This window comes from Rhinolophus sinicus, chromosome 17 (assembly GCF_057876585.1).
Source record: "Rhinolophus sinicus isolate RSI-liver-muscle chromosome 17, RSI-T2T, whole genome shotgun sequence".
Taxonomy (NCBI): Eukaryota; Metazoa; Chordata; class Mammalia; order Chiroptera; family Rhinolophidae; genus Rhinolophus; species Rhinolophus sinicus.
In genome coordinates, this window is record NC_142517.1 from 192857413 (window position 1) to 192881557 (window position 24145).

The 24145-nt window shown below is 35.5% G+C and overlaps 1 long non-coding RNA gene across 1 annotated transcript in view; it reads left to right on the forward strand.

Moving 5' to 3' along the window:
• LOC109445061 (uncharacterized) overlaps window positions 1-24145 on the forward strand; it is a 46979-nt gene that overhangs the window by 16063 nt on the left and 6771 nt on the right. Inside the window, exons 6-7 of the long non-coding RNA XR_016019772.1 lie at window positions 8100-9467; window positions 11659-11731. This is a non-coding gene — a long non-coding RNA (uncharacterized LOC109445061). The remainder of the gene's footprint in view (window positions 1-8099; window positions 9468-11658; window positions 11732-24145) is intronic.

The window sequence follows — 24145 nt, forward strand, 5'->3', positions numbered from 1 at the left end:
GCAATGCAGAAATTGAAAAAATAGAAGGAACTGGTCCTACTCTGCCCTGCACCTCACTTTCCAGAGGCAATAACAATGAACATATCTGTGTGTATTATTCCGGGATTTTATTTACACATATAATCAATATCCACTCCCCCCAACCAGATGTTTATTTTTCTTTTAACAAAAATTATTCCTTTTTACATATAAAAAATGTTGTCAACAAAAGTTTTAAGGCACTTCTAAGTTAGATATCTAAAGCTCAGATAACAATGTGCTTGTGCTAAATTTTTTTTTTTTTTTTTTTTTTTTAGTCTGGGGATATCAAGAGTGAAAAGCTGTTCTTACCCAATTTTTCTAAGTGTCAGGGAAACCTACACCTGTTTTCATGCCTTTGCATTTCTGTGACTCCCCAGGGGATTGAGCTTTTACTCAGGGGATTTCTGGTTGGGGGAAAAGGGTCTGCACCACAGTCTCACTCTAAGTGATTATTATCACACCGGTAAGTTTCCACTGTGGCTGCTGGGTGCAGGCTGTGAACACATTTGAAGTCAGCAGGGGACCGTTAGAAACCTCCCTTTGCTGAGAGGAGCTGTAGAAACCTCTGCTTCACTGAGGCATACTTGCAACCTGCGGTCAGTCGCTTCTTTTTTCATGCAGTGCTGTTTTAAACTGTCTCCTATCCCACAGAGCAAAAACATACCCAACCAAAAACAGTACAAACAATCCCCATGAGTGTTTTTAAATTTTCCTTTGCTAATCTCAATGTTAATGGTATGAGGTCTTGCCAGGAGCTATTTGTGGTTTAGGCACACTAAATAACATAACATTCACACACTTAAAAACAATTAATATCAAGCATCAAATCAAAGGCCAGTTGATGTAAAACCTAGATGAATTGGGTTTTCTACCTGTCTTATGGAAAAAGTATTTCATCTTCTTTACAGGCTGCTGATTGCTATATAAGGAGGCATATTTAGTAATCTGTAGAAGATACAGGACGCTATACTTAATAATGACATAATTACATAAATTGCACACTGTGATGTTTGCATATTAGATGATCAGCAAAAGATTATCCCGTTTAAAATAAAAAAAGCTCTGCAGTAGTTAGTGGAAAGTGATTCAAATCTATATTCTCTTATCTATGTTTGTCCTGAGCTGGCAGTGAACTTAGCAACACTTAAATATCTACTTGGTATGAATTAAAATGATGTTCCTTGGTTGAGAGCATTGATTTTTCCACCAAATGGAACTTAGGTAGAATTACCACTTATGGGAGGAATTTCAGGAGAAATTCAAAAGTCATATAAATAAAAAGGCTCTGGCAACCATTATCTCTAAACCACCAGTGACTAATTAATCTTCTATTAAAAAATATTTTAAAATTTGCATTGTATGCAAAACATGGTATTAAGTCTGTCTGCATAGTTACAGGTCTCATTCCTTTTCTCAAGTAGTTCAAAAACTAGAGACAAATTAAAGTCCACCATCAAATGACCACTAAAACAGTGGCAGATCATGGTGTGAGGTACTTCATGGCAGATCATGGTGTGAGGTACTTCGGAGGCTATTGGCTTTATTTGTTTATATAGTTCTTGTCCTACTAATAAATCATATTACAAATCAAACCTTGTAAAAACTATTGAGGTAAGAAAAACACTAATAGTAGTGTACTAATTTTATCATTTTCACTGGCTCAAGAAAACCAGAACAACCAGTTAAGAAACATTAGTTTGAAAACAAAACTACATAAAAATATAAGTTTTTCAATTTATTGGTCATTAATGCTGCCATTTGATTTTATCTTTGGCATTTGTACTTCATTATTTGGAGCACTAAGGTTGATTATGGGGGTTCAGAATTTCATTATCACTTTAACGTGACTTTGGGCCAAATATTTATCTTTTTGTTCTTTGTTGGTCTCCCTCTGAAGTAGATACAATTATTTCCATGTCATTGCTTTGCTTTAAGAATAAGGAAAGCTTCTGGGCAGGAGAGGAAAGCTCTGAGCTCCTTTCCCTCCGAAGGGAAAACAGTCTCTGTCTCCACACTGGCCTCTGTCCCCAAGAAGGAGGGACAGTCTGGTCTGGGCTTTTCTTCTTGTAATTCATTCTTGAAATCCTTGGTTCTTACGTTCCAAGTGTTCTTTCTCTTTCTTGCCTTCTTAGACTGCTGTTCCTCCTGTGTCCGTGGCCCTGTGTCTTCCTGGGAGCTCAGCCTTCCAGATCTTATAAAGAGGGAAGACCTGATATAAGGATAGGAGACATTTCTGATGATCATAGGCAGCAATTCATGAAGGATATATACCGTGTTTCCCCAAAAATAAGACCTCACTGGACCATCAGCTCTAATGCATCTTTTGGAGAGAAAATTAATATAAGACCCTGTCTTACATTATATTGTATTGTATTGTATTATATGATAGAATATAAAAACTGTTTTATAATTTGTTTTTTAATTTAACATAACATATACATATTTCTATGTTAATAAATGCGTTTTTACAACAACAATTTTAGTTGTTCTAAAATATTCCAGTTTCCTATTTTTGTTTTTCCTTACCTTAACATTTGTTTTTTCAATATATTTATGTTGATGCTGCCATTTGACATAGCAATTATAATTGAAGTTTTGAACCATAGAGATATTCTTACTAATATTTAAATTTTGGCCAATATATTCATCTCATTTTCAGTATCACTACTAATACTTTGTCTGGTATCTTTTTTTAGTGGTATAAATATTTGCTGGTCCAACTTATTAAGTGTATAGTTCAGCCTTTCCCCCCACGAATTAGCATGTTTCTATCTCTACATCTGCAGCTAAATCACTATGATTTACAGATTCCTGAAGTCTGAGAGACTAAAGTCATGTTTGTTTTGTGTTCGACTAAAAGAGCCATCAGAAAGATAGATAACATATGAATCCTTAAATATACAACAGAGTGAAGAAAAAACACAGTTTATTAAAATTAAAATTTTCTTTTGCACAGATAATTGCTAAAGTATTTGTAAGTAATTAGGAAGGAATTTTTTGCTGGTGCATATTATTGTGATTATGGATATATATTTGTCTCCAATTTATTAAGTTTACAATTTGTTACTTAGTCCTTAAGATGAAACTAAGTAGATTTATCACACAATGGGTGATGCTAGAAAGAGTGCCTCTTTCAGCATTTTGAGGGCTCCATATCCATGAAAAGTCCAATCTCGACTTATTTTCATTCTGTGCAGTTCACCTCCCTCATGGCTCACTGAACCACAAGAGAATGAATTTCCTGAAATGGTAACTTTGGCTTTCAAGAAATCGCTTTGTGTCAAATCATTCATTATTCTGAGACAACTTCTGGTCTTACTCCACTATTCCCCACTCCTACTGAGTGACCTGAACTCTAAATTTATATTACCAGAGGCAATTCTGAGTAACTAACCATAAAAGTGGTAGAATAAATGGGTCTTTTCTTTTTGGAATAAGCAAATGGTTTTAGAACCTATGTTCTTATTAGAGGGAGAAATGTTAACTTGAGGAAAATGTAACAAGTGTCCATCAATTAGATTTCTTTTTCACAGTGGGGGAGTAGCATCATTATGGTTTTTGTTTTTTAAAGTAAAGGAGTTAGGCCAGAGGAAATCATTTGGATACATTTGATAGTAGAGTCATGAGTCCAGATGGTCCTTCTAGCTCTGTGTTTATACATCTCAGTGAAAAAATAGTTCAATAAGTATGCAAATGCCTTTTGTTTCTTTAATTTTACTAGTGAAGAGACTTTTAAATGCATTATAATTTCTTTCACATGCTGATTAGTATACTTATATTTTAATATTCACCTTTGAAAGGGAGGAAATAGTGCCTCACTTAAACCCATGATATGACAGGCTCTGATAGGATTAAAATGGGCCAAACAGCTGTGAAGATATTTCTGCTCCTCCTTGATGAAGAAGTGATCTAGTTTGATAGATGTCTTTATTTCTAGCTTAATCACAGCATGCAAGATTAGCAATACATGTGTTTCACTTCAGTTAATTACTCAGAACACATGCACAATACAGGGCTTTACTTCAATTAATTACTTTGGATTTCAGTGCATTTAGGAGAGACCACACGAAAAATATCGGTTAGAATCCCTAGAAAAAGGTAATGAACGTTAGGGAAACTTTATATAACAGCCTCCTCTGGGTCTAGATTTTCTGCCATCATAGTGAAAAATCTGAAAATATAAACATGTAGAACATAAAACAATGAATCAGATAGTCGGACGACCTAATATCCTGTCTTTAGCTATAGTCATTACCTGAGGGTTCAAAGAACACTGAAAAAGTATTAGATTAACAGTGCCATGGTTATAGGGAAAAAACAAAACAAAATGAAAGGCGTATGTTCTTACTCATACATTGATCCACCATTTATGACCCTAAACATAAATTTTATTAGTGACTATTCTGTTGTGCTGGTCTTAGAAAAGTTTATAGATTTAAGACAAGGTTATTTTCTCATTTTTATTGTATGTGCTAAAATGCCATGTTTTAAACAACTGCTGATTACTTGGTACGATGTAAATAAACAATTAAGAGTTATTTTACGTTATAAACTAGAAATAATCTTAGGACTGACTCTAAGATATGAGGAAAGCTTCAAAATTGAGAAATAATAATAATAATAAATAGAATGTGGATTCTAAAGAAACAAGCTATAAGTGAAGTGAAAGGCAGTTTAAGCCTCAGGCTCATTGTCAGAGACCAAGACTGGTAGCTAGTAAACATATCCTGGAAAGAAGACAGAGCATATCATGGATGCTGGAGTTCGCAAGACAGGTACCTTATAGTAAGATGACATCAAAAGTAACATAATCATGTGAAAATCAAAATGTGTTTCAAAGTACAGTTGCTGGGCAAAGAAAAAATGTGATGGGAAAGGCAGGTGACAAGGTGTATAAAATAAGGTGAAGAAATCTGTTAAAAATTAAAAAAAAACACACAAGAAATAATTTTATGACTGGGATACTGTTAGTGCAGTAGAACACTTAAAGTTGAGAATTATATAAATATATGTATGATAAATGTGTCTGTACCTGCTTGATTCTTTTCCGTGGGCAGCATTGTAGATGTCTGCATGAAAGAAGGACGGGCATATTTGTATGTGTTTTATTTTAAAGTTTATTTCCATTTTTAGAAGTGCCACATCAGCTGAACTGGGAGGGACTCATCCAGGGTGCTACACAGAAGTTGGTAGTAACTTACCCCTTTCTAAAGCTCTAGGAACTTTCATGATGTCAAGATGCAATGTTGAATATTTATATATAGTACCCCAGCAGCAAACCTCAATGAACTTAGCTTAATTTCTGCACTTTGAAAGAGGATGTATCCTAACTCTGTCTGTGTCCTTCCTTAAAGGCAAAATGATTTATATAACACAATAATGGTTACAGAAATTTTAAGTGTGGAAAACATTGTTAAAGATTGGCTTCCTAGTTCCACTTTGACTCCTTCGCTAATTGAGCCTTTAAAAGCTGTTTCAAAAGAAAGCAAAGCAAGATAAAAAGAAAGCAAAGCAAAACAAAAAAGAAAAAAAAGAGAGAAAGAGAGAGAAGTACCAACAGCCTTCAAAAACTCTACTGAAAAAAAAAATTCTATTGACAATAAACAGGGAAAACACCAATTTGTTTCAGGGGTTAAGTTTACAAATGTAACACAAATGCAAGAGCCAGTTCTCAAAAACACTGAGCAGATGAAACTACTTCATGAATTGCTGTTGTATTCTTGAGAAAGAATAGTACAATACAGTTGAAAGAACAGTTGCTTTCTGACTTTTGTTGGAAAATCTAAATTCCAACATAGTTGTTAGATGAAACTATACAATCCAAATCTCCTCTTATTGACAATGGAATTTGGCTTTGGTTAAGTGACTACATTACTCATCTGTTAGTTATTCTTTTGAACAAAAGCAGTTTTGTTGCTCAACCTAGGATCTGAACAGATAAATGTCTAACACCCTTTGCACTGAAGCTTGGGGGACAGTGTGCCAAAGCCATCTCCAGAGTTCAAAAGTTAGTGTCACAATATAAAAGGATCTGCGTTATCTGATCATTCACATTCAATGTCCAAGAGCTGCAAAATATACAAATAATTACTTCTCCTGAGATAATTGAATTTTAATCTTTTCTATGGTTACCAAACTGGAAAGTTCAATTTTTCTAAAACCGAAATGTCATGTACCTCATTGACACAAGAACAATTAGACATAACTCACATTATAAAAATAACGATTGTTCCAGAATATTCTGGAATGAGACAAAATGCAATGGGTCATTTTTATCCCCAAAGTATAATGAACTATCCAGCTAGTACAAAAGAGAGGCAGTTTGTTTCTAATGTACATTGGTTAATAAATGAAACAAACAAACAAACAAACAAACAAAACAACAACAACTGTAAACACCAAGTACTCATGAAGGCACCAAAAATAAAAGTGATTTCCCGTACTGTGTATTTTGAAACCACGGACGTGTGTGAAGACTTATTATTATATCAGAACAATGATAGTGGCTTCTTTGTTTTTGATTTAAAAATAAGTATATATAAAAAATGAAAAAAAGAAAAAGAATATTGTTTAGTTGTTGGCTCCATTTTTATGTAACTTAATGTCAATACCTAACTTTTAAAAATACCAAGGCTTTAAAATAAGGAAATGTTCAGAACTAAAACTACGTCTAACTTACTGCTTACTAGGATTTTTTTTGTACATTTCTACTTTGAAACATGGTTTAAAATCACATACTGCGTAGAATGTGAAGATATGTTTCAACATACCGTAAAGTATTTATAATTAGAGAAACATTTTAGGTGAAAATCAATAAATATTTAAAAGTGAAATATCTATCAATCTATATCTATGTATACACATATATACACATCTAGATACATAATATATATTTATATATAAGCTCCCGTTAACCAAAGGCAGATTAGAAATATTATGTATTTTTAATGTGAATCTGTTCCTACCCTATTTTTGTCTGAAGTACCCTTTATTGAATAATAGTGTATATTTGATAAATATTTATTGAATTTGTAAAATTATTTGTTTCACATACTTAAAATACTGCCCAGTATTTGAGAGTGACTTCATTTATTTTCAGCTATGACAAACTGATTTTTAAAAATAAGTTGCCTTTATTTTAAAGCCATTGTGCCAATGTAGTTCAGTCTATCCATCCTTGAAAACAAAACATTTAAACTGAACGATGATCATTATTTTTAGATTTAAATAACAATAGCTATTGACTGTTCAATTTTTGGATATTTCCAGAGTAGAAAGAAAAGAAAGCTTAGTTAAAACTAATTATAAAATGACACAGTAAGGGGTCTACCTTATTTTTTTTTTAATACCTATGCTACTAGTAATTATATTTTCCTGTGATAACTTGGGTCAAGGGTAGCAAGTTTAAGTGCCTGGGGCCAGGCATGTGAGTATCTTCTGGAGCTGTTGGGTTGGTATGAGATTTGGGATGAGATGTTGACATACCCTGTTTAAAAGTATTTAAATTCAGTCTTCATTTTTTTTTAACACTGTTCTCATCAAACAAAACCATTTGCCTCCTTAGTATTTTAGGCAGAGGGGCTCAATTAAAATGAATATACAACACTGGTTCTCTAGTGGCCTCTGGAAAGGCAGCACCAGCAGATTTATTAGTTAGTTAATGCAAATTCTAATTCACACTTGGAAATTGTAATGTTGTGTTCCCAGGGACCCATATTTTTATGCAGAGAAAAGTGTATAGTTCTAAGAATTTTTGTTACAAATATACAAACAAATAATCAAAAAGGTCATGCACACATTTCAAAAATAATCAAGTCATCAGAAAGGATAGTAAGTATTGAAAAAGTGGAGTTTGCTGAAATGAGAGGTACTGATGTGAGGCAGTCCTGATGTTTTAATATTGGCTTGTTATACACATTCCTATCTGTTACATGTGTTGTATTTGAGCTTTTGCTTTTGTAAAATACAGGCACAGTGTGAAGTAGAGATCAAGGAAAATAAGTAATTTGAGCAAGTAGATTAACACAAGTAAATTTCCAGTGGTCAGTGCTGAAATTTGTTTCTGTTCTTGCTTTCAGTGTATTCCCGCTTATTCAAATGATGCTTCCTAGAAGAGATAATGATTATAAATATTGGCACTTAACCACGAAGCAGAAGTTAAATGAACTGGGAAAATAAACTTCACTGTCCTGTGATTTCATGACTGATATCAGCAAGCAGTTGTCTAAAATATTTATTTTCTTAACCTGCTAGTTTGCATGACAATTACAAAGAAAGGATTCTACTGAAGTGATGCAACATATTCATCCTCCTCACTTTTTTCTTTCACCTGACCTGTTTGCCTTGCTGCAGTAGTGTCTTCAGTTTGTCACCCTCAGACCTCCATCCCCTAACTAGCCCCTGATATTTCAGGGGAGTGTTATTTCAACACCTGTGTTGCTATCACAGACTGGTCCCTGAGTGGGTCCCTATACACCTATGTAAGACTGGCTGTGTAATGAATGAGGAGTGGCTTGGCAGCAGATAAAGCCCAGGCTGATGAAGCAATCACAAATCAAGAAGATTTTGGCAAGAAGCCTTAGCTAAAACTCTAGGCAGCCTCAAAATGAGGACGGTGGTTATGGGCATGGGGATTTAGAAGAAAGTCTTAAGTATTAAGAAAGTGTTGGAGGGGATAAGTCTGCATTTCAATCTGAGAGCAACTACAGTTCTGAATAAGAATCACAGCAAAAGCATGAACAGCAAGGGAGACACAAGAATCCTCTCCCAGGAGCAGGGACAAAGAGGTCTAGTCTTAAGAGTTCCAAGGTTCTTAGCTTCTTAAGCCAAGAAATTAGTATTTAGAATCTGGGTTTAAGGTCAAAATGCGATTTGATTCCGAGCTGACTCTTTGGAATCTTAAAATCTTCTGTCTAGCATCAAAGGTTTGTTCCAGAATTGGATACCAGAAGTCAGAATTTAGTTGACCTGTTCAAGATCATATGCTAATTAGTGTTAGGGCCAAAATAAGATCCCAGGAATTGAATTCCGGGACCAGGGCACTTTGTGTCATACTAGAAGTGCAGATGGAAATATTTAATTGTTTTTGACATGTTCACTTGTTACTGTTGTTTTATTACTACAAAGAGAATCACTAATTAGATTCAGATTACTGGAGATATGAAATAAAGCAATTCACAGACACATCCAATAAAAATATACACAAATCTGCCTTGGATTTTCAGAAAGCCTCAGAATTGACTGATTTTCCTGATTATCATTTATACATCATTTATACATGACCAGTGATTTGGAAAAATATTTGAAAGCTGAAAAGAGGAGGAGAAAATCTTATGTGAGAATATCTATAACAAGTTCAAGTCTACACTGGCTACTGAGGCATGAATCAAGATACAGCGGCATCAGCACCGCTTGAACCAGGAATGGCATTTTAACAATCTCCCCAGGTAGGTAGTATGCACATTAATGTTTGAGATTAAAGTTTGGGGAGCCTTCTTTTTATTGATATTAAGTGAATAAAAAGGTAAGTGAATTGAAACATTATTAAAACTACTTAGAAAATTTTTCTTTAAAGTTTGAATTTTACATTTTAAAACTATGGGAAAATATTAGAGATCTTATCAAATAATCAAATATTTTTTAACTTCTTGTTCTCTCAATTTTCTCTTATGAAATATTTCATTATCAAGCTATTTATGAAGTATGCTTGGTCAAAACATCCCATTAAGTGTTTTATTATAATATTAAAATATTTTATTTTTTTAGTGGATTATAATAAACTATGAGCTTGCTTTCTTAAATTACGATTGTGTTCTCCCAGTTTTTGTTGTTGCTCCCTGGTACATTTTTTCTTTTACAACTTTTTAAAAATAAACATGCGAGTGTAAATCATCAAAGATTGCTTTACATCTGCCATCCCGCCTCTATGATATTTACTAAATTAGAGCTCCACTGTGGGGACAGAGCACCAGAGAGCGGTTTCCAGGCTCTCGGCCTCACGTAGAAAGGTGCTGGCTCAGGTAGTAGATGGCTAGTTGGCTGTCAGCTGTAATCATTGAGCCATTGGCCACTAATATAAACGCTGCAGCTACGTTCGGGAGTCGAGTCGAGGGGAGTCGAGGGGAGTCGAGGAGAGTTGGTTGGTTAGCAGAAAAGCGGACAGCAGGTTGCACATCGTGTGAATCCAGCCTCCGGTAAGACTATAGTGGTATGATTCCCCTACCTATGGCTCCATAGGTGTTCCTTTTTGGCCTCATGTGGGGACAGAGCCCCAGAAAGCAGTTTCCAGGCTCTCGGCCTCACATAGAAAGGTGTTGGCTCAGGTAGTAAATGGCCATCAACTGTGATTGGATGGCCATCAGCTGTGGCTAGTTGGCCGTCAGCTGTATCCAGTGAGCCATTGGCCACTAATATAACTGCTGTGGCTACGCTAGCAGAAAAATGGGGGGCTAGCAAGAAGATGGTGGCTGAGCTAACATGAGCGGATTGCAGAGAGGCGGATGCCGCCAGCGAGAATATAGTGATATGACTCCCCTACTTATGGCTCCGTGGGTGTTCCTTTTTGGCCTCACTGTGTCCTGCATTCTTATGTGGGGAGTGGGAGCAGAGACCCTGCAGGCTGCCCCACATGACATCCACACACCTTATTTTGTTTTGTTTTATTCTAAGTTACTCATTACCCAGCCTAATCCAATAACTATTAGTCTTGACTTCAAATGCCTTTTAAATAAAATTCAAATCCACCCCCAAAGCAGTTTTGACATAGAAATCGATGTTTAAAAATTGTGCTACCAGCATAAAAAGCAGTACCCAAAGACAAGTTCCAAAAAATATTTTTGGCAAAGGCAGTATCAGTAGGGTAAATGTCCGTTTCCCCAGGTGTCTGCTTTCAAGGTATTTATAATACAGTCAGTCATATAGGCAAGTCTGATATAGTTGCTAAAATATTCATTTCATTGCCTCGAAAATATGTCAAATAGCTGAACAAAGGAAAAAAGGCAAAATTCAAATTGTACCTTTTTTCCATAATTAAAGATGAAAACTTGAGTCACAGGTAGAAAGAGAGTAAAGTAGTTCACTATAAAAATGACAGAAGGTTCTAGGTCAAGTCAGCTATTGGAAATAAAGCCACTATCATGTTTCATCAAATATTAGGATTCAATGCCAAGGGTTTTCATTATACACAGGGTACGAAGTACTTTATAAATCACCATATCTGCTGACATTCAATTACATTCGGTCTTATTAATATTAACTGCAGAGTGTTTTTAGGTGTCTAGTGGCTGTAAAATCAGCCTTTTCATTAAAAAAGGTTGACATTCACACATGGCCCAAAAGTTCACAAAACACCTTAAACATCCAAGGTATAAATGCTGATCATTTTAAATGTTTCAGACTACACACTAATTACGCAAGAATTTGAAAAATAAACACCTGTCCATATCCCTAGGGCCTGAGAATTTGTGAAAATCAGATAGTGATTTTCCCAAGAAAATGTAGTTCATCCACATCTATTTCTATGTGATGTCTATTTATTTGGCACACTAATACATTTTTGTGAATGAATCTGGTGCATTTATGAAGTAGTCTTAAAGTCTCTAGAAGAGGAAACAGCTGTCTTTGTTTTTGTAATTGCAGGTTAATAGCCCCTGTGCAGAACAGGTAATGTTGAATGATCTGATTCAACATTTTACCATTCTGAGACTTCCAGGTAATGTGGACTCATCTTTTCTCTCCCTTTTATATATTCTCTCCCAACTGACCAATCCTTTAGATCAGAGATTTAAAACATCGGCTGTATTTGAGTCTCATAAAAACTATAGATTCCTGGACCAAGTATTCTGATGGAATGTTCTGTGGGATGCCCAGAGAGGGTATTATTATTACTACTATTCTTATTTTATTATTATTATTATCCTCTAGTAATTCTAATATGCAGTCAGGATTGAGAACCACTCTTAGGTCATAGCTGCTGGGGACTGAAAGCCTCTGTGTAATTTTGCAGTTAGTAGAAGAGAGAGGAGGCATTCTTAGTAGATGTTCTCAAGACTACCAGAAATGTTATGGATATTTATATGTCCCGCACAGTCTTTTAAGATTTATTTGCCTATGTATGTATCTTGTACTTGTATCTATGTATCTTGTACTATATATAGTACAAGATCTATATATAGAACATAGGGTGCCAAAAAATGTATATGGTATACATTTTAAGAAAGGAAAACTATTAAAATTGTAATACTCAATATACACCAATAACGAAAGATGAATACAAGTCACATTTGACTTCTGCAATTACAAGAGGTGCTCAAAGTGGTTACCATCAGCATCCAGACCCTTCTGATTACAGCAAGCTACTGCTTGAGCAACGTTGACCAAAGTGTCCACTTGTATACATTTTTTTGTCTCTCTCTCTCTCTCTCTCTCTCTCTCTCTCTCTCTCTCTCTCTCTCTATATATATATATATATATATATATATATATATATATATATATATATGGATATATATCTTTGCTCGCATGTTACACTCCATATTTACATAGAAATGAATATTTTATCTGAATTTGGTTTAAAGTAATCTGTTCAAAGCAAGCTACTTTAAACCCTAGTCTCTGTTATGGAAGCACCTTGATGAGAAATATTTATTCATAACCACAAGGTGGTGCTAATGATCTGTAAATGTAACCAGTCTAATTCAGAATTAAATTAAATTGGTATTTATATATGCAGGTTGAAATCGTTTGCTATCAGCAAATTTTCCTTTTCTTGGAAATGAATGTTATGATTTATAGTGACAGTAACATAAACTGCTTTCTATGCTATGTATATAATTTCTACCTGCCCACAATGCACTAAGAGGTTTTCTTTCTTTGGGAAATAATTTCCCGTAGAGATGTTATTTAAGTTTTCTACTTTAAATGCTTGGCTATTGTTATAGTACAGATTTGTTAAATATGTTTTAAATAGATAATATAGATAGATAAGAATATTTCTAACACTTAAGTTTAAAAATATTTCTAACACCTAATTTATTTCCACGAAAATATTATAGTTTCATCAGAATAAAAAATAACATAATTATTTTCCTAATTTTTATGAATGACACTGAGCAGATTTAATTAATTTGTTTCCTAATTTATGAAATTCAGAATTGGAATGTGCTCAAAATTTACAAATGTTAAAATATTTTTTCTTTGGTAGTTTTACGAATTTGAGGAGATTAACATTTTACTTGGTTTGGACTTTAGTTAATAATTTTCCAAAACTTAACTTTGTAATAAAAGAACATACTAAAATATAAACACAGAAATCATCCATGGAATTTACTCCAATAAACATTATGAGTGTCTTTTTATTTTTTGAGGCAGAAACTGCTGGGTTTCATGAATAGAGAGGGCATGTTCCCTATTCTTAAAAAAAAAAAATAGAAAAAAAAAAAGTGTGGTTTAGTGAATTTAAAAGTCTTACAATAGTGGAGATTAAGAGATTCGTGATTCCCTCTCTTTTCCTCTCCTCCCTCTAGTACCATCTTGTTAGGCCTCAGGATTAGACATCTTCCCATATCGGAAGACTCAAAGCATCCACCTTTGTGAACAATAGTATTTCCATGCAGCACGGTGGGCTTGTGAGGCAAGCATGAGTTCTGTCTTCCAAATAGAAGATGTTTGACTGTTTTATGAAATATGGCTATGAGTGAAGCAGAGAAAAGATTTGCATTACACCATGAAAACATATTTTTTAGTATTCCAAAAACAGCTCGCTTACTCTGGACAATTTCTGAGTTCTCCTGTCTTCCAGTGGTCCAGTTTCAGACTGAGTTCATCACAAGTATGTTGAACTGCTTTGGTGTTGAAACCTTTCAAAGACCTTCTCTCAGAGCCCCTCAGAACACACTCCCTTTGTGGTAACATTTGTCTCCACTTGCACTTTTCCGTTTTTCATCATGTGCAAACTCAAGTGCATTTCTATTCGCGAGAAACTAGGCTGGATTCACTCTGAGCCTGGTCTATGCTTCAGAAAGTTAAAAGCAGTTAAAAGTCTCCAGAGATGAGGCCGAATGTAGTTATAGTCATTGTCATTGAAATCAGGATTTTCTTGCTGCTGAGATTCTATGGCTATTGCAGGAATCGCTTCATGAATCTAGGTCACTGCTGTCCAGACTCTTAACTCGGGCTTAGGATCCTGTCGCCTGTGTCACGTACACAGCATCCTGTGCCAAGGTTATGTGATGACTTGTCCAGATGCTCGTTACTGACAAATAACCGAAAGGAGTAAGGAACATAGCTGTGTTCTTTAATTGGAAGATAAGACTGTGGCAGTGGTCAAACTACTGCCAGCAAGGTACCTGTAATACACAAATGTCCCCATGCTTTATCACAGCCCTTGGAAATATCCTGAGTTTTTAAAAATTGGGCAGAGACATTCCAAATTTTTCAAATAAGCTTCAAGACAACCAACTAATTTTCTTACTATTTGCTCATTTGTAGCACTTACGGTATCAATGGCCTTAGCAAGTATAGTATATGACTTCAGGTCACAATTTGTATTTTAAAAACTGGATTTGTTGACCAAAGACTATTGTTTTCTTCCAGGCCTGGTCTATGAACCCTTCGTGGCTAACATAATAAATGCAATTCATCTGTATGCCTTTTAATTAAAATTCCATGGATGTGGTCTATTTAGTCAGGAACTTCAAATTTTATCGCTTCTATAGCATAGCCAATACCTAAAGTACATTAAGGGATTCACAATTACCACTTAAAACTCATTATTGGAATGTTTAGCGGCAATACAGTAAAGTTATGAACACATCTACATGTTTCTTTTGCTATCTTGCTTTGTGCAGTTTTCTCCAGAAATGAGTTCTCCAAATTTAACAAGGAAAATTTTATTGCTAATGAATTAGATTTAGAAAAGAATCCGGAAACTAATGGAAACAAAAAATTAAAAAGAGGGGGGTAATTTTTCCAAAGTATCCATGAAATCTTTACTGTAGCCATATACTGTATATTATTCAATTTATTTTTCTATAATGTTTGCAAAAACAGTGACTTACACAATATGTAAGTGCATACAAAAATGACTGGTGGAAAAAAGCATAGAATGGACTTTTTATCCATGCAAAAAGAGTGTTCTCATATTCTTGTATACTTCAGAGAATTTACACTTATCATAATTTAAAGATTTTCTCATCTAATTTAGAGATTTTTGTCATAATATTTGGTGGAAAAAAATCTGGTCATCTTAAATGAGTGATACTGTTCTTCAACAGTAGATGGCACTATTGTCATTTTCTAAAAAAGTGCTGAGTCAGATCTGGCCAAGCCCCGCAGTGTGCACAAACTCTTTCATTTAAGGAGAACGACTGCCATCCAAGAATCAAATCTTGAAAGTCTTTATTCATCTGAACTGATATCAAAGTTTCATTCTTTTGCCATCCAATATTTTAAAACAGAATTTCCATCACCCTTTGCTATTAACTAACTGCTTCATTGGGAGAGCCTAAAATTCTTTTATGTGTAATGATTTTCTTTTAAATCATTTCAGTCCTTTTGCTGGCATAACAGAACAAAGTCTTACAGAAATGACGCTAAGGAAAAATCTCTTTCTTCGTATAAGGCTAATAATACTCTTTATTCATCTTTGATATTTATTATCTCTTTTCAATTGTATTTCAACAGCATTTCAACAGTATTTCAATAGCATTACATTATACAATGGCAGTGATCGTAAACTCAGTTTTCATTAGGAAGATTATTTATTTCTACATTTTCTTACAAATTGCTGGAATTATCTACCAGCTCTTTTGTCAATCCTAAATCCATTTACTGCTACTTTTTATCCTAAAAACAAATGAAATAATAATAGCAGAAACAACAATAAAGCTGAGTTCACTGCTTTTCCTTGCAGTGGTCATGCTGTTTCAATTGTCCAGTTTAATACCAAGTCAGCCATTACTCACCAAAGAATTAGTGTCTTGAAAAGGTGGACATTTTTGACAGTCACAAATGGATTTCTAAGCATTTCTCTAAAAGTCCTCACTAATGTTCCTATCACAGCAGCAGTTAAACATGTCAGTTCCTTCTTGCAAAGTTTTGGTTTTGCTCCAACCAAAAAGATAGGATTTGCCATCCGAGGAGTTTCATTTTACTTTCATCATGGATATCTAGTTTGCCTTCTTAGGATTAGCATGGTTGATTGATGGTGTAGAATAATGTATCGATAAAAGAATACTTTGGAGACAACTCTGCGGAGATGATCTGTTTTATTTGCTATTGTGCTTCCCTGTAACTCAGAAAATTGATGGATGACTATTATATTTGAGCTTGTAAATATTATATCATTTTCTTTAACATACTTAGGATGTGTTTCATCTGCTACAAAGACATATTTTATTCCAAGTAATTTGGGTATAAAGAGTGCATCTTATGATTTCCCCTATTCATTCTGTCTCATCTATTACGAGAGCCAAGGAAGAAAGCTAACTTTTAAATATCTGATTTGACAATCTCCTATTTAAACAGAAATGGTATAAACAAAGATGAAACATTTTCTCCAAATATTCAAAGAGATCAGGTATTGCATTCTGGTTAGATGCCTAGCATCGTTCATTTATATTACCCCATAGATGTGGTTGCATCAGTACCAAATTACTGTTATTCTTTATATTTAGGTTTGAAATTAGATGCCAAATAGCCTGCTGCTTGTGTTGAATGGTTCAGCCTTATTAACAAGTGGAGCTATTGGAGACAGAATCATCTCTAATTTCGATTTCAATTTGGTTCAATTCAATCTTTGTTTTCATCAGAATCCATAAAGACATGGCTTTTCTTTGTAGAAGTCTTTGTTACATGTGCTGTACTACAAGTAAAACAGGAAAAGACCTGACGTGCTCCTTGGAGTCATGGAATGTTCTTATTGCTCGTTGTGTCCCATAATTAGCATGGTGATGCCTTATACAGGCCAGTGTGTTGCTCAGCGAATATTTGTGTATTTAATCTTTAAACAGGATAGCTGGCTCTCTGCTAAACCTGGTTTAATCTGTTGGGGGCTACCCACATCAGCTTGTCTTCTAAGCAGTGTATTGATTCTCTCTTCTACCCTCTCTAGTGACCAAGAAAGTTCCTAAAAACAGTATTCTATTCTACCTGATTTATGTGCGTTTCTTTAAAAAATATCTGGAGATATTTGTTGCAGGCTTGCTTTTTTTTTTTTTTTTAATTTGAGGCTTCATCAAGACAATACTAATCTTCATCAAGATTAGTTGAGAGGTATAGAAACCATATATATATAGTATATGATTGTTCATGAGCTATGTGCTATCACATAACTAAACTTAGAAAATGTGATCTAGTTACGTCCAGGCAGTTTCCGTTATTTCCAAGATTTCTCTCAGGGATTTGAGATTTAAACTTAGTTCAATTCAGGATTTTACCTCTCTCCCTCTGGCTGTTTGAAGTTGAGTTTAAATCATGGAGATTACTGAAGGCTGTAAGGGCTATCCGTTCTCTCAGGCCTCTGCTTAGACGTGCCTTAGCACTATAGTCTTGGTACCAGCTAAGACTTCACAGGTCTTATTTATTACTGAGGGAGAAGGCTCAAGCCTCTTTTAATTGTAGTATCCCTTCCTCATATCTGTGTGACGTTCACTAAGTTTCTTTTTGCTCTCTGATAACTTTTGCACTTTCCTCAAGGACACTGGGAAAGGGTAGCCCCGTCCATGTACTCCTGTGGGGTGATGGATGGAAAGTTGCCGGGGCTGCCTCAGGTTGTCCAGCTGGACCATGCAGCTCTCTCTGCTTTCCTACTCCAGGGCAGAGGGGCTTGTTTGAGGTTACTGCTTTTTGAGTTCCCGATGGACAGCGAACCATTCTTCTTTCCTCTTGGGGTACTGACCTACATTAGAGGTCTTTTCTCTATCTCCCCCTGCTGCACCATCACCCGCTCACTCTAATGGAGAACAAGATCCAGGACTTTCCATACCAAGGTGTCAGACTCTCACTTTGACTCCTTTGCTTCTCTGGAAGCTCTTATCTGATCTACCAGGTAGGCAAAAAGCAAAGCAAAACAGAACAAACACCTTCCTCAGTAGGCAGTCTTCTAAATATTTTACACCGAGGCTGGCTTTTTAAAACCTAAGGTGAGAGGTTGCTCTAGGTTTTCTGTTTTGTTTTCTTTTTTCCACTGACCTCTCTCCCTCTAGCAGTGCTCATCTTCAGTGTTACAGGTCTGTGTGGGAGTGTGAGATGGGAAGAAGACCTTCGGCTCCTGCCTCACGTACCACCCCTGTCCTAACATAATATAATAAACTCTACAGGGAAGGGGCACTAGACATTTTAAACATCTTTATAACAACGCGGTGAAGAATGGTTTCCTTTTTACAGGTGAGGAATAAGAGGTAGAAAGATAAGGATGTCATAACAACAAATTATAGAGGCACGATGACAGTGTGAATTCAGTGTTACCTATTCATCTTCTCTCAGTAGGATATTAGTGAAAATTTTAGGTATGAATGCCAGGGAAATCGATTTTCTAATTCTGGTGTGGTGTTCTCCTGCCATGACCCCAGTTCTACATCATCTACTTTTACAAGCTGGGCTGGTCCACAATCTCATTTGGATTCACACTAGTCCGAGTCGGAATGGCTACTTTTGGCTATCAGCACTGATATAATAATTACAAGATCATCTTCTCTTTGACATTCTTAGTATAGGCCAGGGTTTCTCAACCTTGCCACTTGACATTTGGGACTAGATAGTTTTTGGACAAATTCAGGTCATTTGGACAGTTGTGGAGGACTGTCTTGTTGATTGTAGCAGTATCGTTGACCTTTGCTTACTAGAGGCCATTAGCGCTTCCTCTGGTCATGACAATCAAACATATCTCCAGACATTGCCAAATGTCCCCTTCGAGGCAAAATTGCCCAACCCTCATTAAAAACTACTCTATAGGTGTTTTTTTTTGGTTTTGTTTTGTTTTTTCAAATCTGTAACAATTGTACCCTACTGTCATATACTCTACTCTTTGAGAATTATTTCGATTCTTTACTCAAGACTCCAGAACTCTGTGTAAAGGCTTACAACATGTTTTGGGGCTGATTACCATTTTGTAGGGCTTGAAATTTATATCATTTTGAGATCCCTCTTTAAGAAAAAGAGCACAGAATTTTATAAAAATAAAACTAAGCATAAAAATTAAATATTTTGGATGAGAAAAAATTATAAGAAGTCACAAATTTTGAAAAGCTGACAAATGCCACAAATAACACAAAATCCAGAAAAAACACACAATATAGTTATTAATTAGCTGTTTATTATATACTCCTTTTGCACTGCTACATTTTTGGCTAGCTATTCTTTGATAACCTCTTCCTATAATGAGATGTTAATACTATTTTTTTAGAGAGAAAACAGATTAGTTAGATTTTTTTCTACCATGGATAAATTGACGTTTGTTGTTATTGATGTTTCAGAAAAGTTTATTTCAGCCTCACAACTTGATATGCTTATGATCCAATACATGGCAATGCATAAATATGCGATTTTGAACACAGACAGTTCTCTGCTTTCAGTATTGCCACAGTCCTGTCCAGGAATTCCAATAAATTCTGTTTTATGTGACTGCTATCAAAAAGGAGATAAAATGTGAGAAGTGTTTCATAATAATTAACAATAACAAGTGGGGGCATTGTTGCGTTTATTCATGACAGGAGGACATTTCTGTTTTGACTAGAAAATCATGAGAACTGAATCCATTGCTCACAATTTTACAGGTTTGATTATTGGAAGAAGATTATTGGAAGAATCTTGCACAGACTACCTTCTAGATCCACTCATGTCAATATTTTTTCTTCTTCTACTTCACACGTTCTTTCAGTTCCTGGTGACAGTGGACACATTCACATAGACAGACAACCTCTATCTTTTCACATGACTGTCATGGTCCTGTGTAAGTCAACAGGGGACACATGGGGGATGGTGCACCAGGGAGGCTAGCAAAAACCCAGTTATACACAGAAATGACAGTGCACCATGGAAACATAGCCCACTTTACCCAACAAAAATCTTTTCTCAACTCACCTTACCCTAGGCAGGACCCACAAAAGGCCACTGGCCACTGCAATATACCCTTAAACCTAGTGGAAATATGACAAGGAGGACACCAAAGTGGAAAGAGACAGATGTCTTCATTGATGGTAGTTAAAACATCTTCATGTTTGCGAAGTTTACAAAAATTTACTTCAGTGAAAATTTCTATAGCCTCTCCCAGGGCCTCCGAAGTGAGGGGCCCAAAACATTAACTTCATTAGTTTAAAGCAAACACATTTTGACCATAGCTGCTGTTGCAGGGAAGGGTAGTGGGGAGACAGAGGAGAGAAGACCAAGGCAGGAGGTTTATACTGGGTCACAGGAAACAAGCAGCGAGAATCAAGAGTTCAGGTTTTCTAAAAGATGCAAGGAAAATTTCCCAGCAATAATCAACGTAATTAATGTTAGCTTGTCCACCTTGAAACTAATAATACTCCCTCCTTTCAAAACAATATAGAGAAAAAAAGTATTTTGTAGTGTTTATGGTGAGTAGTGCATTCCCACTGGATTAAGAGCACTCTTGATTAGTTTGATCTGTTCTAGAATTTCTTGTAAATGGAAACATACAGTATGTATGTTTTTCTATCTTGCTTTTTTAGCTTAACGTAATGTTTTTGAGATTCATCGGTGCTGTTGCAGGTTTATCAATTATTTATTTCTTTCATAGCTGAGTCGTATTTCATTGAATATTGGACCATGATTTATTTATTCATTCATCTGTTGATGGACATTTGGGTCACTTCCAGTTCTTGGGCAGCACAAGCAAAATTGCTACGAACGTTTATATACATCTTCTTATATGGCTGTATGTTTTATTCCACTGGAGTAAGTACATTGGATCATATGGCATGCATATGTTTAAAGGAATATCATGGGCAAGTTACTTAATTTCTCTATACTTTAGATTCCTCAGTTGCTGTAAATGGATACTTTAGTATCTAATTTATAGGGTGTGATGAATCTAAACCATACAGAGTGTTTAGCACCATGCGTGGTACTCAGTAATCATTCAATACATGAAATGATCAAAGTTATTATTAGATAAGGATGATCTCTAGGACACATGAAAATTGAGGCTCCAATCATTATGGTTGTAGGTTTCTTCCTCAATTCAGAAGGAACATCAAGTTGTTTGGAGCCCACTGTCAGTGTTTTAATCTCTGCACCATCATTTGGTTGCTTGGTGTCCTTAGCAAAGTGCTTAACTTCTCTGTGCATGGTTTCCTCATTTGTAAAACTAGAGAAAATTCTGTTTTACTAGCAGTATTAATAGTACTATTATTATCATTATTTCCATATTATATTCAGATTTTAAAGGGAATTCTTTATATTGGGAATGCATGTTGTTCAAATGGATTTTGTGTAGCTTGATATTTAGATAAAAGAGGGTAAACTGCATTTGGTAGGTGACTTGCATAGCAAAGGTTTTTTATAACTGGAATGGACTGTCTCTCTGTTTCTCCTTGTAAAATGCCCTGATGCTAGAGAATACCCTTCCCTGTAACCTACAGCTTCCGTGGTCTCACTCAATCAAAACACTCCCTCAAGGAGATTTTTCTGTTTTTATAACCTGGTTGGAGTTTATGAGAGTAAGTCTTTTTTCCTTAGCTGCTCTGTGAGATTTATGTAATTTAGGATTTTGTTGTGAGGTTCCTGACAGATGGAGGAGGACATGGAATTGCAATGACACTCAGACATGAAACAGAAACTGTGATGCATCTAGTGTTTTTATAGTCTAATTTCTGTAGCACATAAAATACTAAAAGCTCAAATTCTGCCTTACCTGGTAATGGCACTGCCTGAATATAGGTTGCTAAGGAGCTACGGTGTTATGGAAAAGGAGGGACTTGCTTAGGTAAACTTTTGTGGAAAAGTATTTCTGTCAGCAAGAATACAGACCTTACATAACCTAGTCCCACGAGGCCGCTGGGGATCGCAAGGTCAGTAAAATGTCCTTCATGTTTGCAAGCCAGAGTGTCTCTATCTTCATTTGGTGTCTTGCTGTTACAAATTTCAGTTTTCTGTTCTGTAAATAAGATAAAATAAAAAATATCGCCAACTGTTTTTAGTGAAACATAGTGATTAGTAATAACCTTACGTATGAACATGCAATAATAAAACTAGTGCCTTCGTTTTGCCTGTCAAATCTTAAAAATTTTGTAAGTTTGATTGGTGACTAGGTTTTAAAGATACTATTCAAGAGAAAACTGTGAATGATATTGAGAAATTTATTGTCTGGCTTAGGGATTTTTAGAGACTGGCGAATAAAAGACACCAATTCATTCATTCATTCATTCATTCATTCATTCACTGAATTCTTATTGAAGGCTAGGTGCTATTTTGGGCACTGGAACAACAGTGCTGAACAACATAAAGTCCCTCTGGTGGTGAAGATGGGCACTAAACCAAAATAAAATAAACAAATTATAAATATGTATATTGCAAATAGAAATAGAACGTATAAAGAAAATTCCATGTGAGATGTTTGTCTGGGGCAATAGATCTCCAGGAGGAAAGCATAGCAGCACGATGACTTGAGGCCAGAATGAGATGGTGTTGTCCAAGGAACAGAAAGAAGGTCGTTGTGGCTGGATTAGAGGAATGTTGGGGTGAGTGGACATTTTCTTATACAACTCCAAACCACCAAAGAAATAACTCTGTTACTTGGAGTGTAGAAGGAGCCGTGAGGAGTAGGTAGAAAAGGGGTTAGATTGTGGAAGTGGCAAGAATATAACAAGAACTGAGAATTGCCTTGTATACTGAGTACAGTTATTATAACTACGTTACAATTCTTCCTCTCTTCAATGGTCTGAATATTTATGTCCTCCAATGTCCATATGTTGAAATCCTAACCTCCAATGGTGGTGATATTCGTAGGTGGTACCTTTGGGAAGTACTTAAGTCATGAGGGTAGAATCTTCATGAATGGGATTAGTGCCTTAGAAAAGAGACCCCAGAGAGCTCCCTCGCCCCTTCCACCATGTGCGTATACAGTGAGGGTGCCGTCTTTGAACCAGGAAGGCCATCCTTATCAGAACATGACCATGCTAGCACCTTGATCTTGGACTTTCCAGCCTCTAGACTGGAAAGACATACATTTCTGTTGTTTATAAACCACCCAGCCTATGGTAGTTTATTATACCAGCCAAGTGGGCTAAGCTACTCTCTGTTAATCTGATATTTCAACCAAATGACTTACTATTCTTTCTTTCCTATTTTTGCACTTTTGCTTATATGCCTTTCTGCAGCACCAGTGGTTTCTTTTCTTTCTCATGTTTGCCCCAAGCCTTACAGTTTTCAAGGCAAGTTCAAAAGTTAGATCTCTGATGAAGCCTGATAGGTTCATTCTCTGATTTCCTCATAACATTTGGCAGGTACCATTCTTCATGCAATTATTTTCTGCTGTGTATTCTAGTATTGTTCTTCTCCCAGTGATGGCTAGAGGGCAGCAGGTATGTCTTACTCATCACAGAGTATGCAATGTCTAGCAGATAGTGATAGCTTTATTGGATGTGCTCACACTACGGTTGAATAAAATAAATATATCTGTTCATTTTTGCAGCAATATTCCAATTACCCCCAAATTGAATTTTCGTTGACTTTGTATCTCTGATGCCTAGTACCCCACCAGGTATACAGGTGGAGCTGTGGATAATTTTAAACAAACGAACCAGTTATTAGTATTATTATAATTTTATATTATATAAGGTTTTAAACAAATAATCATTAGTATGCAGAGGGTGAAAAGTAGCAGCGAGACACCATACTTCTGTATTTTCACATTTAATATATGTAATTTCCATAAGTGTATGATAGGAGATTCTGGTAAAATGGCTTCTGTTGAAGTTTTCATAATTAAATTTTAGCTTCAGAATAGTTTTCTTAATATGAGATTGTGTCTGAGCAATACTGCCTGTTCTCTCTATTCTCAGCATGTATTCATTAAGTAGGGTTAATAAATTACTGCCATTGTCATGAAAGTCAAAAAGTGTTTTATCACCAGGTTATAGGTAGACTGTGGGTACAAGAATTTGAC